The following is a 14,295-nucleotide window of genomic DNA, read 5'->3' on the forward strand; positions in this document are numbered from 1 at the left end:
TGTAATCTTACAGCTAGGAGTGCATGCAAGTCTTTTAGACAGGACCATAGACTAGGAAATATAGTTCTTGACTATGAGGTCTGTGGAAGCTAGTGAAGGAGATGAAACAGAGGCACAGGAAATAAGATGATACCAATTACAGAACAGCCATCAATCTGTGTGGTAAAACCTCTGCAATAAGAGCTAAGGAGACGTAAGCTCATCTGAATTAAATATATACTTTCTTCTTCCAAGTGTATGAAATAACTCACACTGGGCTAAATAATGCTCCATATATTAGCGTGTGCTAAATAATTATGCACAAATAATTTCTGTGGTATAAAGAACTCCCCTGTAGACAATTTTAAGTTACCAATGGTCTAACAGAATTCCTTAATATTTACAGAATTTCCTTAATACTCACGAACCAGCGTGAGCTGGCGCCAACATACCACAGTCCATATTTTAAAAGCATACTCTGTTCCATTATCTCTAAGAGTCACTACTTCCCTTCCCATTCTTATTACTGGAGAGAGATGTGGTGTTTCCTTTATAGACAACTCAAATCTCAAAATATTTTATTTCTCAAATGTTTTGTTAGAAAAAATATCCACGAATGTCATGTGAAGTATATTAATCTTTATATAAAGGATTCTATAGAAGGATCTGTGAAACCAGCCTATGAAACCACACCCTTAACCACTGTGTGTATTTACAACAAACTTTACGACAAGATACATGTATAGGTTTTATATTTGTTGCTCATATCTTTTCTGTATTTCACTGAGACTTTCTTTCTTCAGAGAGTAGACTCATCTGAGAGAATTTTTCTTCTCCTCGGTATCCTCCAGCCAAATTCATTTTTCTCAAATGTTCCTTTTATGTTAGTTTTAAAAACTTCTTTACTGTTTCTTAAAACTTGAGCACTTACTTGTGAAACATCCAGGACTTGGTTTATCTGAGACACTGTGATGTGGATGATTTGTGACAGGAATGTTAGAAAGTCAAGCTGGACACTATTCTTTGTGACAGCTGTTCTGCTGCTGTTTTTTCATCAGACTTTGGAAAAGCTGCCATTCCCTGAGGCCCTTTGGTATAATCATGTTAGTGCCATAAGCAGGTAGTAGTGTCACTGGCTTTGAGCTTGGGCTGTCTTGAAAGCAGAGGGAAGTGTAGACAGTCTGACTGAAACCCCAGCTGTCTGCCTCCTTTGTATATGGAAAACTAAGGTGGACTACCCAGATTATTTTAGTTTTGGAAAGAATTTGGGAGACACACTCTTAAATTGCAAAGGCAGTTTCACATCATATCTTTTATTAAATTCATTACCATTTAGTCTCCATAAATCTCAACAGGCCACTTAGATGGAGAGAATAAGGCTATGATAGGCAGTAACACGATGTGGGAAGGGGAAAGGTACGGATTTAGAAAGAGAAATAGGAGGAAAGAAAATGTTTTGAAAATGAATTTACATCAAAGAGACTCATTTAAACTGTTCAGTTTGGGTAAGGAAAGGAAAAATAACTCATTTATATCCAGGGCCATGAACCAGCACATGTAACATACTGAAATCTCAAAGAATCGGTTTCCTGGAGGAAATGTCATCCTTTGATGCATTATAGTATAAAATAAGTAAAGGTAATGAGGGAAAAGTATGATCTTGCATGTATGGGTTTTAAAGTGTGTGTAAAGTCATGTGACATTCCTACACTTTTCAAAACACAAATTGATAGAAATGAAACAGGTAATGATGAGATGGTGCTTTCAACTTAAATTGAGCAATGATTTATTGATCATGTAGCATATGAAAATTACTCTGTAGGTTCTTTGGTGACCACAGCTATGAATAAACTGGCTGCCTTAACCATTAAGGGCTGATAATCTAGCAGAGGAACAAAATCATATGTAATTAGATTTAATATGTGGCAGGCCCTAATAAGAGCTTTATTGTGGTACAAATAGGTCATGAAAATTCAGAGAAGAAAGAAATTCGTCCTGGGTGGAGGGTATCTAGGAAAATTTTGGTAAACATATGGCTTTGAAGCAGAATATTAAAAGACACCTAGGAGTTATAGAGGCGATACCTGGGTAGCAGGGACATTCAAAATACAGAAGTTTTCTTTTATTATTCATTTATTAATCAAACTTTATTGATTTTTCTATTACATGCCAGACATTGTGTTAGATGCTGGGAGGAAGGATGAGTAACGTGTGGTCTCTGCCTTCCAAGAAATCATAGTGAATGTTCATTTTAAGGCAGCAATTATTTTTTTCCCTTTCCTCCTGTAATATAAGTATATTGATACAAGTTTTTTAAAAATTGTGTTTAGTCAGTTAGAGTTAAAAGTGCAAAAGATAATATAGAAGGAGTAGAGGCTGAAAATTAAGAAATCAAAGCAGCTAGCATATAAATGTGATAGAATGGAGCAGAGCTAACAGAATTCATGTACTTTAGCATCAGCTTTGTGATGTACCTACATACTTGACATCTTTAACATCCTCTCTTTTCTGTGACAAATTTATTTTGAGTAATAATTATGTAATATTTAATAATAATCATTATTTGGTTGATTTGTTTTTTATTAATAAAACAGCTAGCAATTTAAAAAGACAATTACTTTCAATTTTAAAGCTATTAAAATTTATTGATACTTCATGTGTGAATTAGAATTGCACTTAATGAATGGTACTAGTTTTCTACAGCTGCCGTAACAAATTACCACAAATTTGCTATCTTAGAGTTCCGGAAGGGAAAAGTACAAAATGGTCCCATGGCTAAAATCAAGCTGTTGGCGGGGCTGTGCTCCTTCTGGAAGCCTCGGAGGAGAATCCGTTTCCTCATCATTTCCTCTTTCCAGAAGCTGCCCCTTTTCCTTCTTCAAATCTGGAGGGCACATCACTCCAACCTCTGCTCCTCCTGTCACGGCTCCTCCCACACTTTGCCTCCCTGTGTCATTTATATTCATCTCCAGGCCGTGTGGTTACATCTATGGTTTTCTCCCCGTTTCAAGATCCTTGATTTAACCGCAAGTGCAAAGTCCTTTTTGAGGTGACAAATTCACAGGTCCCAGGGATTGGAACGTGGATCTTTGGGTAGGACCCTCCCTCTGCCAAACAAAAATATGTCGTATAGTTTCCCCTTTCTTTCACTGTTTTACATTTTCAACATAAAAGTTCCAAATGGCTCACAGTGATTGACAGAATCAAAGGAACTCAAGTCCTGGTTTTTTGATCTTTATAATCACTGTGCTCTATTTGTTTATTTCTATCTAGCAAACTAAACCCAAGAATATGTCCATTTTTAATCTAATTCATTAAACACAGGGTTTATCACAGGCATTAGAGAAATGAACTGCACCAAAAGTGAGCTTGAAAAATTTGAAAGTGCCACGAATTTACCCCTGAAATGAATTTGTATAGTTGAGCCCACGCAAGTCAGGACATGCTGTATAATTGGAACTTGCCTGAAATAACTTTAGACAACAATATTTATTAAAGGGATAAGCAATAAAAATGTGCTAATGTTAAACTAATTTGGACATTAGTGAAACTCTACAGTAGCTGTGACAAATTGTTTGAAATTTAGGCTATCAAAATACCTTTTTCATGAAGGAGTGATCTACCCCTAACTTTGTTGAGGATTGCTTGGGCACAGTGACAAGGAAAAGCAGTCAGATCCACATCCCTTCGTCGCCTGTCCTTGGGGGACTCCTCCTGCTGCCCGAACTTTGGTTTGCCACCGAATCAATTACATTTTTTCCAGGTGTATATTTTTTAACGCCTGTTTATCAAAGTGTAATCTGCCTATTTCAGATACAGTGAGTACTGCCACAATAAGACATACGTGTTCCTAAAAATCACTATAAATGCACACTGTTGTGGCTGTTAAATTCCCATTTGTTAAGTAGAGTCCCACGTTGGGGGTTATCAGATGGTGAGCCACTGTGGTTCAACGAAAGACCACAACAGAATTAAAATAGAGAAGTTTATTATTCACAGGCCCTGGAGGAGGTACAGGGCACACCTCAGGGAGCATGTGGGGAGGTCAAGGCAGGGTGCAGGTGGAGAACACGGCAGGATCTCTGGGGCCCATGCCTTTATTAGGGTCCATGGGCAGAGTGCTTTGGGGTTCCTGGGCTAAGGTTGGATTGGTGAATTCAAACTGAGGAGAGTGGAGTTTTAGTTAGCTTCAGGGGGGTCTTCCCTTAGGGCTGCGCAAACAGAAGGCCCTGGGAGGCAAGGGAGAGTGCGCATCCCTAGGGCAGTGGGGGGAGTCATGCCAGCAACTTCCCTTCACTCATGACTCTATGGACTGTTATTTAGGGCGCGCCCTTGAGGGAGGGTCTAGTGTCAGTGCAGGGCCCCTGCAGGCTGCTTTCCCATACAGAATGGACACGGAGGCAGTGGTGTGGAGTAGCTTAGCTAAACTCTCAATACACGCAACCCAGATCACAGGGTTTATGGGGAAAATGGGGTTAGAGGCACAATACTCAAAAACCTCTTCAGTGACAAATAAGAAAAAGATAGGAATCTAACAAAAATGGTAGCGTAATTTTACACATTTTAAATGGTTAAGAAATAGATAAGTAATTCAATATGATGCTACCTTGACAGAGACCTGAAGTTTATCTGGAAGGGGCCCATAAGAGTTGCAGCTGAGCATCACTGTGAAGCGGTGAAGGGAGGGGTGTCTGCAAGCCGTTGGGATACTGCAATGCCAGCTGTGGACAGGTGTGGCTCAACACACTTGGTTCGGCATGGCATCGTTTTCTGCCTTCAAATAGCTTTTCTCACTGATGAATTGTGCATAAGTAAACATGAAATCTGTATCATGCTCAAGTTAGTCCTTAATATATCCATCTCACTGGGAGAAATTTGTGTTTTCAAAGCAAGTATTATAGCAGAGCCCACTATAGTGTCACTTCAGCTCTGAGTGGCAACATGAAGAGGCACAAAAGCTTGTTTTTCAAATTGTAGATTAAAGAACAGGCCTGGTGCTGGGAGACCAAATGGTTTCATGTCAAGTGCACAACATCTGTGACAAAGAACCTGCCTGTTCCCCTTTCTCAGGCATCACTAACAGATCCCAGCATTTTTTCCTCTTGGGCCTTTACGTAACCTCAGGTTAAGTTAAAACACATTTCCAGAGAGCTAATCACTTGGAGTTGGCAACAGAGATGGAAAACTGCTTTGCCATCACTGATGGGGAAAAAACCATGGTTCTGAAATCATTTAGACCTGGATTCAAATCTTGGCTCTTAGTTTTTACTTGTAAATTGTGAGTCTTGTAGAGTTACTTAAACTTTCTTGGTCTCTGTTCTCTGAACTATAAAACTGAGCTAATGATGTATATTTCGAATGGTTGTTGTGAGAATGAAATCAGCCATGCAGACAGAATGCCTAATACAGTGTCTGCATCTCTCTGCCCTGAGAAGTTCTCTTAACCTCCCTTTGGCCAAACAAAGAAGCAGACAACAAATCTAGTTCAAGTCTTGATTGAGGGTGCAGGGTAATGTGGAGGTATACATATCGGGAAACTCGTAAACCAAAATAACCATTTTCTTTCAGGGGAGCATGGTTTCCATGGCCTGTGCGTGAAGACAGACCAACCTGAGTGGCATGTTACAAGTCACAGATACATGGCACATGTTGCCTGGGTTCACATAGCAATCCTGGGCAAGAGACAGAGCCACTGAAATTTTGGAGGCAGAGAGTCGCTTCTTTTGTACTATAATTTTCAGACAAGAAGATTCATGCCCGTAAACATGCACAAAAGTAAAGTTACCCAGGACAGATGAAACGGGAATGTTGGCAGGGTACGGTGTTGTTTCTGCCATGGCTGCGCCAGTTACATGATCCCTACTGGAACCTGCTTGTTGGCTGAGACATTATTCCAATTAAGAGGAACTGAATACCAGTGAGGGTTCATGTGCTGGTATAAAAACGGAAGCGCTGAGCTAAGGTCAAATAAAAGTCAGAGCTCCAGGAAAGCAGAAGAAAAAATGATTTCTGCTTAAAGCTAATTCTTAGGATGTATAAATTCATGCCAAACTTAACCTGAGTTTAGACTGAGTAGAGTGTCAGACATGCTTTCATTTAATAAGAATATAATACTGACGAGGAGTTTTATGCATTATCAGCGTTTTTGTTATTTTACTGTGAAAGTGTCAACTATATTGCAGCGCATAAAGGGAATATAGTATCACTGTTTTTTCAGCCACACAAGAAGTTGTGATTTGTGTGTCTGATGCTGTGGAGGAGATGCATCTAACCTGTTAAACCAACAGTTCTTCCAGAATGTGGAGTAGAACTGTACTCCCTTCGCTGTTTGGAGGCAGAGGGCATAAATTCACCTGGAAGCTGGGGTGTTTTTGTAATAAATCTCTGGGAGTGCACTGTTTGAATACCCCAAGGACTGCCCAAGATTCTCTGCTTTTATGTGGCAGTGGCAACAGGTCTGATGGAAAGCAGCAGATAGCCTTGTGGTGTGTCAAGGTGGCACCAGTGTCCGATGAAATTGACTTCCTGCTGAAAGATGTCACTTAATATGGCATTATCTAGACTACCCACCTAAACCCAGTTGACTTGCCATCTGCTCCACAGTGAAACTGGCACAGTCTCCAGGAGGGAACATACTGCCATCCTATATAATGGCCTTTGGGACGGAAAGCCAATTGACCATGATAAGTTATGTTGATTAATTGTTGATGTTAAAATCAAAATTGCAAGCCAAAAAAAGGAAAAAATTGTAAGACTCTAGTTCAATCTGAATTTTTATGCTGAAAATGATTTCAGGTAGTCTGCTAAGTTGCCATATTTTTAGAGTTCACATTTATAGTAAAATACCTATATCTATAGATATTGGAGGCTAATAAATAAAATGTATGAAATCATTAATTACATGCTGCCTGGTCTTCGGATAGAATGCTAATTTTGTAGTTCTCTACACACTGCACACACACAGACACACATACATATTTGTGCTTGCTCTTACCATACCGTGACTTCTCTGAACATTTTAAGATATGGTCTTGATAGGCAATTATTCTTCTGCTAGGAGAAAATGACCTCTGTTGCTTTGCCCATTAAGTTACATCAGTGTACTGCTCTCAGTACAATTCTCTTCCAAAGGGATTGCCTTGTCTGTAATAGCACCAGGAACACAGAATGAGCTTAGTGATTATCATTCTTATTTGATATTACATAAAGTTATCTTTATGAACTTCTCAGGCTGTAATTTGATGACTCTCGGATTCTGTACCCACCAGAGCTGTAGTTTTGCCCAGTGTGTGTTCCTTAACTGCCACTCCATGATGTGCTATTACATCAAAGTCATTGCCTGCCTTATAGTTTGAGTAGTTTATAGTTATTCCCAGTTTACTGCTTAAGTCTATGCCCATCCTGTAGGTCACAGACAGAGAAAATCAGTTTTTCTTTTGGGTGTATTATGTTTCAAATTAGTCATATTGGTTTCTTTATGGATTTTGTAATGAATCTGTTTTGTCTAAATGATAGGTGACACCATGTTCAGGTTAGGAGGAAGCTCTACTCTGTAAAAGCAGTAGAAAGACAAAAATCAAATCTGAATGGCCTTTGGTCAGACATGGGCAGGTGCACCAATCAACCCCACAGTCAGGAAGCTGTAACGACGAGATATGTTATAGACTTGTTGGCTTCAGCACCATCAATCGTGGGAAACACTGAAGCAATTAGATGTGACATTGATAGACCCTCAGACTCAAAACTCTAGGGGGAAGGATCCCCTCTGCCAACTGCTTTCCAAACAGCATCCTTAACTGTTGGGATGAGATGTCTGGCTCTTTAAAGAGTGAAGGTATCCAAATCAAATCTAAACAGGGGGGCCGTGTCAATTCTGAATCGAAGCTTTGTTCTAGGGAAGAAAGCAAATGGCATTTGGAAAACGATTGCAAGATGATCCTTGAAAACCCTTCTGCACTGTCTCTTTCCAGATATTCAGAAGGAAATTTATAAAACTGAAGGGAGGTAAACTGCGTTGGCAATTTATCAAATTGCTCTTCTGGTTTTATCAGTGCCTTTGAACTCTTTGTTTCTGCCATCCAAGGAGGGTGAAATCTTCCACGCTTGTTGTGTATTTATAAACATACAATTGTTTTTTATTTCTTTTTATTACAGAAGATTTTGTAAATACATATGTATAATATGGATATATTATGGAATGAAGGCAAGACAAAGCAGGAAAACCTCCTTAGTGATTGCTGAAGTTATGCATAGTACTTCCGATGAGGCATTGTTGTGAAGATAATGTAAAATATTTCAAAACTGAAAATATAGGTTAGTAATTCTAGCTCATAAGCATTTAAGGAACATTTAAGGAACATCTATTCCAACAAGCAAATTAAAAAAATAAAATCAACATCCTAAGAATTACTTCATTTTGTTGTTTGCTTGTTAACATTTCCTACCTAACATAAACTATATTGTATAAACAGTTGGAAGATGATTCTAATTGTTTATAAAATATGCTTTTTCTTTATTAATCTTTATTTTTAAAAAATTGTTTTGTCATTTCTATTGGTCAAATTTTCTGAATATGTGAATTTTTTTCTATATGCTCCCATTTTGTATATGCTTCTATTTTATTAAGTAAAATCCGATTCACAGATATTTGTTGACTTTTTTGAGCATGCTGGGGACAAAGCATATGATGATGAAAACTCTGTAAGACCACCTGATCTCTGCTTCACAGGCAAACTGACAGATGTGACATTAGCTTCTGTCTTATTGTTCAAAACAACTCAAGCGAACCCCAGTTATTGCGCCTTCAAGATCATTTTAGGAAAAGACATCAAGAAAAGAAGCAATGTTCTTACTCAGCATATTTCTCACCTCCAGGGTGGCATTCCGAGAGCGGATATGGTCTTTTCCGCGTGCTCTCCAAGGACACTGCCCATGTGTGCCCCAGGCAGGGACACCTCTCTCCTCTGTCTCTGCTTGTCTCTACTACATACGTTGGTTTAAGTTTGGCTGTACATTTTATTAAATAGCAGTAATATAAACAAGATAGGAGTTTATTACTTTCTCATACAAAAGAAGCCTTGTTTGATTCTAACTCTCTGCTCACAGGATGATGACATCACGTCAGTGTCATCACATTTGAATTGCAGGCCCCAAGAGGGAGAAAATAAAAGGCAAGTGGAGTCTCTTCCAGAAAAATTCAGAGAAACATTCAATTCGCTGAGAATAACCTTTTGCCTAAGGATATGTTGTATAATATATTAATCCCTTTCGCTAGAATATTTATGAAAATGTTTATTACTATATACTAAGGTTATTTCCTAGAACTCAACAGGATTATTTATTCTTTTCCTTCTCTAGATTTATCAAAATTATGTGGAGACTATGGATGTATGTAGTTGTAGTTTTCTGTATATTTGTGCTTTTGTGACATAAGATGAAAATCAGTTCATTCCAAAATGACAGATCATTCCTTCTTAAGGATCTCTTTTTTATTCCTCATGCAGCACTAAGCTGAGAGAATCCCTTCATGTAACTGTAGGAAGAGGCATTGTGGACACTGGCTCACTAACCTAGTGGTCCAAGTGGATTGAGCAAGGAAACACCACTCCTCAGTGATGCCTGAAGAAGGAAAATTTCTTTGAATTAGGTGTCCTCGCAAATGAAAGCATACTTTTTTGTTTTTAAATTTTCCTGCTTAATGTTAAAGCTTTACGTAGAGAGTCAGAATATATCTATCTGTAACTTCAAAGACCTAGAGAGGGTTAGATGCTCTGAGAGCATATCCAAATCTCGGAGTTTGCTATAACACAGTTTCCTTGAGAAATCTGTCGAGAATCTGTGCACATGGGAAAACTCCTGAGGAGAAGGTCAAAACTACTATCTATTTTTTTCCTCCTAAATCAGCAACAAGAAAATCCAAGATATATTGATCTATTTAGAATCTCAAAGTTGTCTTTGACAACAGTATTCCTTCATTTGATCCAAATGCACCAATGGAAAACGTGGCAACTATTCACATCAACAGGCAAATTTCTCAATTGACGTAAAGAATTTAGAGCAACTACATTGCACAAATAATCTAACCACCCACACAAGCAACTATGCAAATTTTGTAAAAAGAGCTCTTTTTATGTGTATCTTTCAACCCAATTTAGATGCTCAGGAATCGATATCATTACATATAAAGGAAATCCATAACTGTATAATACACTAGAATACTGAAGTACACTGCTTGGACTTCTGGTGTTCTCTGAATTCCTGAGATTATAATGTGCAGCTGCACTGTGAATGCACTGTAAATACTGCCACTTGTCCATTGTATTAATTTTGTAAAGTCAGAAGATCTGTCCTTTGTGGATTAGAGACAAGTGGACACAAGCTTATAATCTTTGCAGTAGCTTCAATTTTATCACGTGCTGTGAAAGGAGGTTAGGAGCATTTAATTGGGTTATTTGCACCATGTTGTTGAACCAAATGGATGCTCATTTCAACATTCCACTTTATTATCTGTGTAGATCTGCATGGATGTCTGGGCTGAATTAAATGTGTAGTATACAGAGAAGATCTGTATACTTTAAAATGTAAATTTTTATTGTTCACCCCGAATGAGTCTGTTAATCTAGGAAGACATAAAGTTGATATTTATCATTTGGACTGGGATAAAATTTTTGTGTATTCCCTTAATATATAATTTATGAGAAGTCAAAATGTGCATAAAGCAAACATTACTGTGCTTGACTAGAGATATTTTGCCATGTTTTGCTTGCTTCTACGTTTTTTTAACATTCTAATGTGTGCCAATAAAGGGAGCTGCAGTCTTAGTTCCCTTTAGCATCTCTTTCTCGCCTCTCTGTCATCTGTGAGAGCACTCAGACTTTGTTCACATATCCACTTCTCCCCCATATGACTGAGGGGAAACTGATCCAGCTGCCAGAAACTGATTTATCAAGGCCCGTGAAGGCATGGCATTGCCTGGGTGACATTACTCATCCAGAGGTAGGTGTCCGAAGTGTCTACCCAGTTACGGTCCATGGCTGGGTGAGAGGTTTCTCTGTATCTTTCACAAGATGTGAACAAAGGACAATGATTCATTTAATGCTGTCAACAATCTGGGGACAATGAGAACCCACGTCAAGAGAAAGCTGACAAAGGATAACAGATTTTAAAAGCTTGAGCTCTTAACATAACTGAGCTCCTGAATCTATCAGCCTGGGAACCTTATCTACTTCTGAGCTTCTTATTGTATGAGATGATAAATATTCTTATTAACTTAGTTTGAATCATGTTATTTAACTTGTACCTTTTAAAATGCTGTAGCATTAATAGATGCTTACACGGGCCTATCTCCTTTGACTGCACTTTGTTTTATTGAGTTCCTCATGCTCTCCCCCGCACTCTCTGGCAACCACCAGTTGACTTCCTGTCTCTGTGAATTTACTTATGCTGAATATTTCATAAAAATGGACTCTAACAATATGTGCCCTTTTGTGTCTAGCGTCTTTCACTTAGCATAATGTTTTTGTGGTTCGTCCACGTGATAGTCTGTATCAGTACTTTATTCTTTTTTTAAGGCTGCAAAGTATTTCATTTTATGTGCATACTGCAATTTGCTTATCCTTTCATCCTTTGAAGGACATTTGATATATTAATTACAAAAGAAAATACTGAAAAGTAAATCAAAGAAAATAAAAGATCTATCACAGCGATACCTGGAGATGCCACTGTTGATGATAAGGTGTTAATCGAAGCTTTTTCAGTTTTTGCGAATACAGGCTATATCTTTTGTAAATGTGACTTGAAAGGCTATGTTTTTATATATTTAACGATCAGTTTTACTGTTTCTTCTGTCTGTGTCTTTTCTCTATCTCTTGAGTATGTTAATGATTTTGTTTTCGATTTGCAGGGTTTTAAAATATTCTGAAAATATTTATTTAGGAAATATTTACTAATCACCTACTTTATGCTAAACATTTTGCTTGGCCTGGGGGGCACAATAGAGAGTGAAAACAGGTTATGTCCTTGATTTCATAGAGCTTTAGTGAGCTTAAAGTTCAAAGAAGAGCCATATTTATAAAATAATCACAAAAACAAATGCGTTGTTAGAAGCTAATCGTCATGAAGGAAAGACAAGTGCTGTCAAAAGTCCTTCTAATTTTAAGGGAACACAGCCTAACGATCAGCTGTGGAAAGTTTGGTGAAGTACCCAGTGAGCCAGGATTTGAAACATGTGGGTAGGAACGAGTTTCTTCGCATCTCCGTGGTTGGAGGCTGTGTGGGACTTTTGAGTGACTGAAACAAGGACACTCTGATTGGACCAGGAAGAAGAATGCCACACAAGGGATGGAGGCAGGATTTGATGATGCAGCACTGGGAAGAAAGCCTGTCTTTATTTTATGATCTTTGAAGAACCACTACAATTTTGAGGTTAGAGATGGGGGTGGAGATAAGATCAGTTTTGAAAAAAGTGATTATGGCTTCAGTGTAGAAACTGTAGTGGAGAAAAGGCAGTATAGGTGGGAAAAAAACTGAAGATGAAAAAAATGAATTTGATAAATAATTGGGGGTTAAACCTAGTGATAAATTGGTGGAAGAGTATTACAGATAATTGCTAGGTTTTGGCTTATGGAAAGAGGAAATAGTGCATTTTCTTGAGTAGCCAAATGTATCACTTTTTCTCCTTGTGTCTTTGTACACGACTTCTGTGCTTCTCAAACTTCATAACATAGATATTTCATTATGTATTCTTCTCACATGTTATTTTCATTTATGAAATCTTAAACCTTTAATATGTCTCAAAATTACTCAAGTTTATAATGAGAAGCAAGGCTGTCCTTCAAAAAAAACTATAATTGTTTTGTCTGCTTGTGCTAATTTTAAAAATTGTAAAAATCATAAAAAAGAGAATAATTATCTAAATTCTTAACACAATCCCTCATCTAAAAGAATATTATTATGCTCTTTCTTTCAACTCTATTTTGACGGTATGGAAAAGTTTTTAGAAAATTAACTCCTGTAATACCTTATTTTTCATGTTGTGAATGATTTTCCATACCATTGCTCTTTAACTGTGATGTTTATTAGTTGTATACTGCGACTGTAAGACCATACCTTAAACTACTACTTTATTTAGCCACTGCCATTATAAATGATATTGCATTGAACATCTTTAAGCAACAATATTTCAACATTTCTTTTAAGTGGATTTTTTGAGTTATGGGGTCCACAAGAGTTTTACGTGTCAGCATAAAATGCTGATTTGTATGTCTGAAAATATAGATTTTTATTCTACACCCCTAAGGGATCTGGTAGCATACAAAGACATGTGCTTAATATTTAGCAGTTGGGCTAATGCATTACTTGCATTTTCTGAATTTAAACATTACAGAAAGTCAAAGGGTTATATGGCTCTTGTCTTTCAATTCAATATATAACTTGATAGCAAAGAATTTGATCACGACTTGATTGCATCTTCCGTTCGTTTTACCAACTGTCAGTTTGCTCAGGCTGCCGTAATAAAGTGCCACAGACTGGTGACTTAAACAACAGAAATTTATTTTCTCACAGTTCTGGAGTCTAGAAGTCTAAGATCAAGGTGCCAGCAGGATAGGTTTCATTCTGAGGTCTCTTCTCTTGGCTTGTAATTGGCCACCATCTGGCTATGTGCTCACATTGCCTTTCCTCGATGTTTGCGTGAGGAAAGAGAGAGTGAGCTCTGTAGCATCTTTTCTTTTAAGGACACTAATCCTTTTGGATCAGGGTCCCACCCTACTGACCCCATTTAACCTTAATTACTTCCTTGGAGGGTCTCTCTCCAAACACTCTTTGAGGGTATATAACCACCCTGTATACCCCCACTTCTTTGGAGTGCTCTGTTCCTTTGGGGAAAGACTCTCCCGGGTTATAATCCTCAGATTAAAGCTGAGAACAAACTCACCCAAATTTTCATTTATAGATTGGTTATGGATTATTTTCGTCTACAGTGGGCACAAACATTCAGTCAACAACACCAACCAAATGGTTTCTCTGTCACACAGATATGCTGTACCACCACACAGATGAAGAAAAATAATAGGAATTCACTGTAAATAAGATATAAAACAAAAGAATAAATAAAAGTAAAGTAAACAAACAAAAAAGCAAACCTGTAATTGCTCTGCTGCTTAAAGCTTCCACTGCTAACATGTAGATGTAATTTCTACAAGTCTTTTCTTCCATAAATATATGTTTTTATTTTCTTCCTCTTCAAAGTTAAACTCATGTAGACTATGTGGTGTTTTATATGCAAATGGAAGTTTACTTTAAATATGATGCTGCCTG

This window comes from Equus quagga, chromosome 3 (genome assembly GCF_021613505.1).
Source record: "Equus quagga isolate Etosha38 chromosome 3, UCLA_HA_Equagga_1.0, whole genome shotgun sequence".
In the NCBI taxonomy this organism is placed as follows: domain Eukaryota; kingdom Metazoa; phylum Chordata; class Mammalia; order Perissodactyla; family Equidae; genus Equus; species Equus quagga.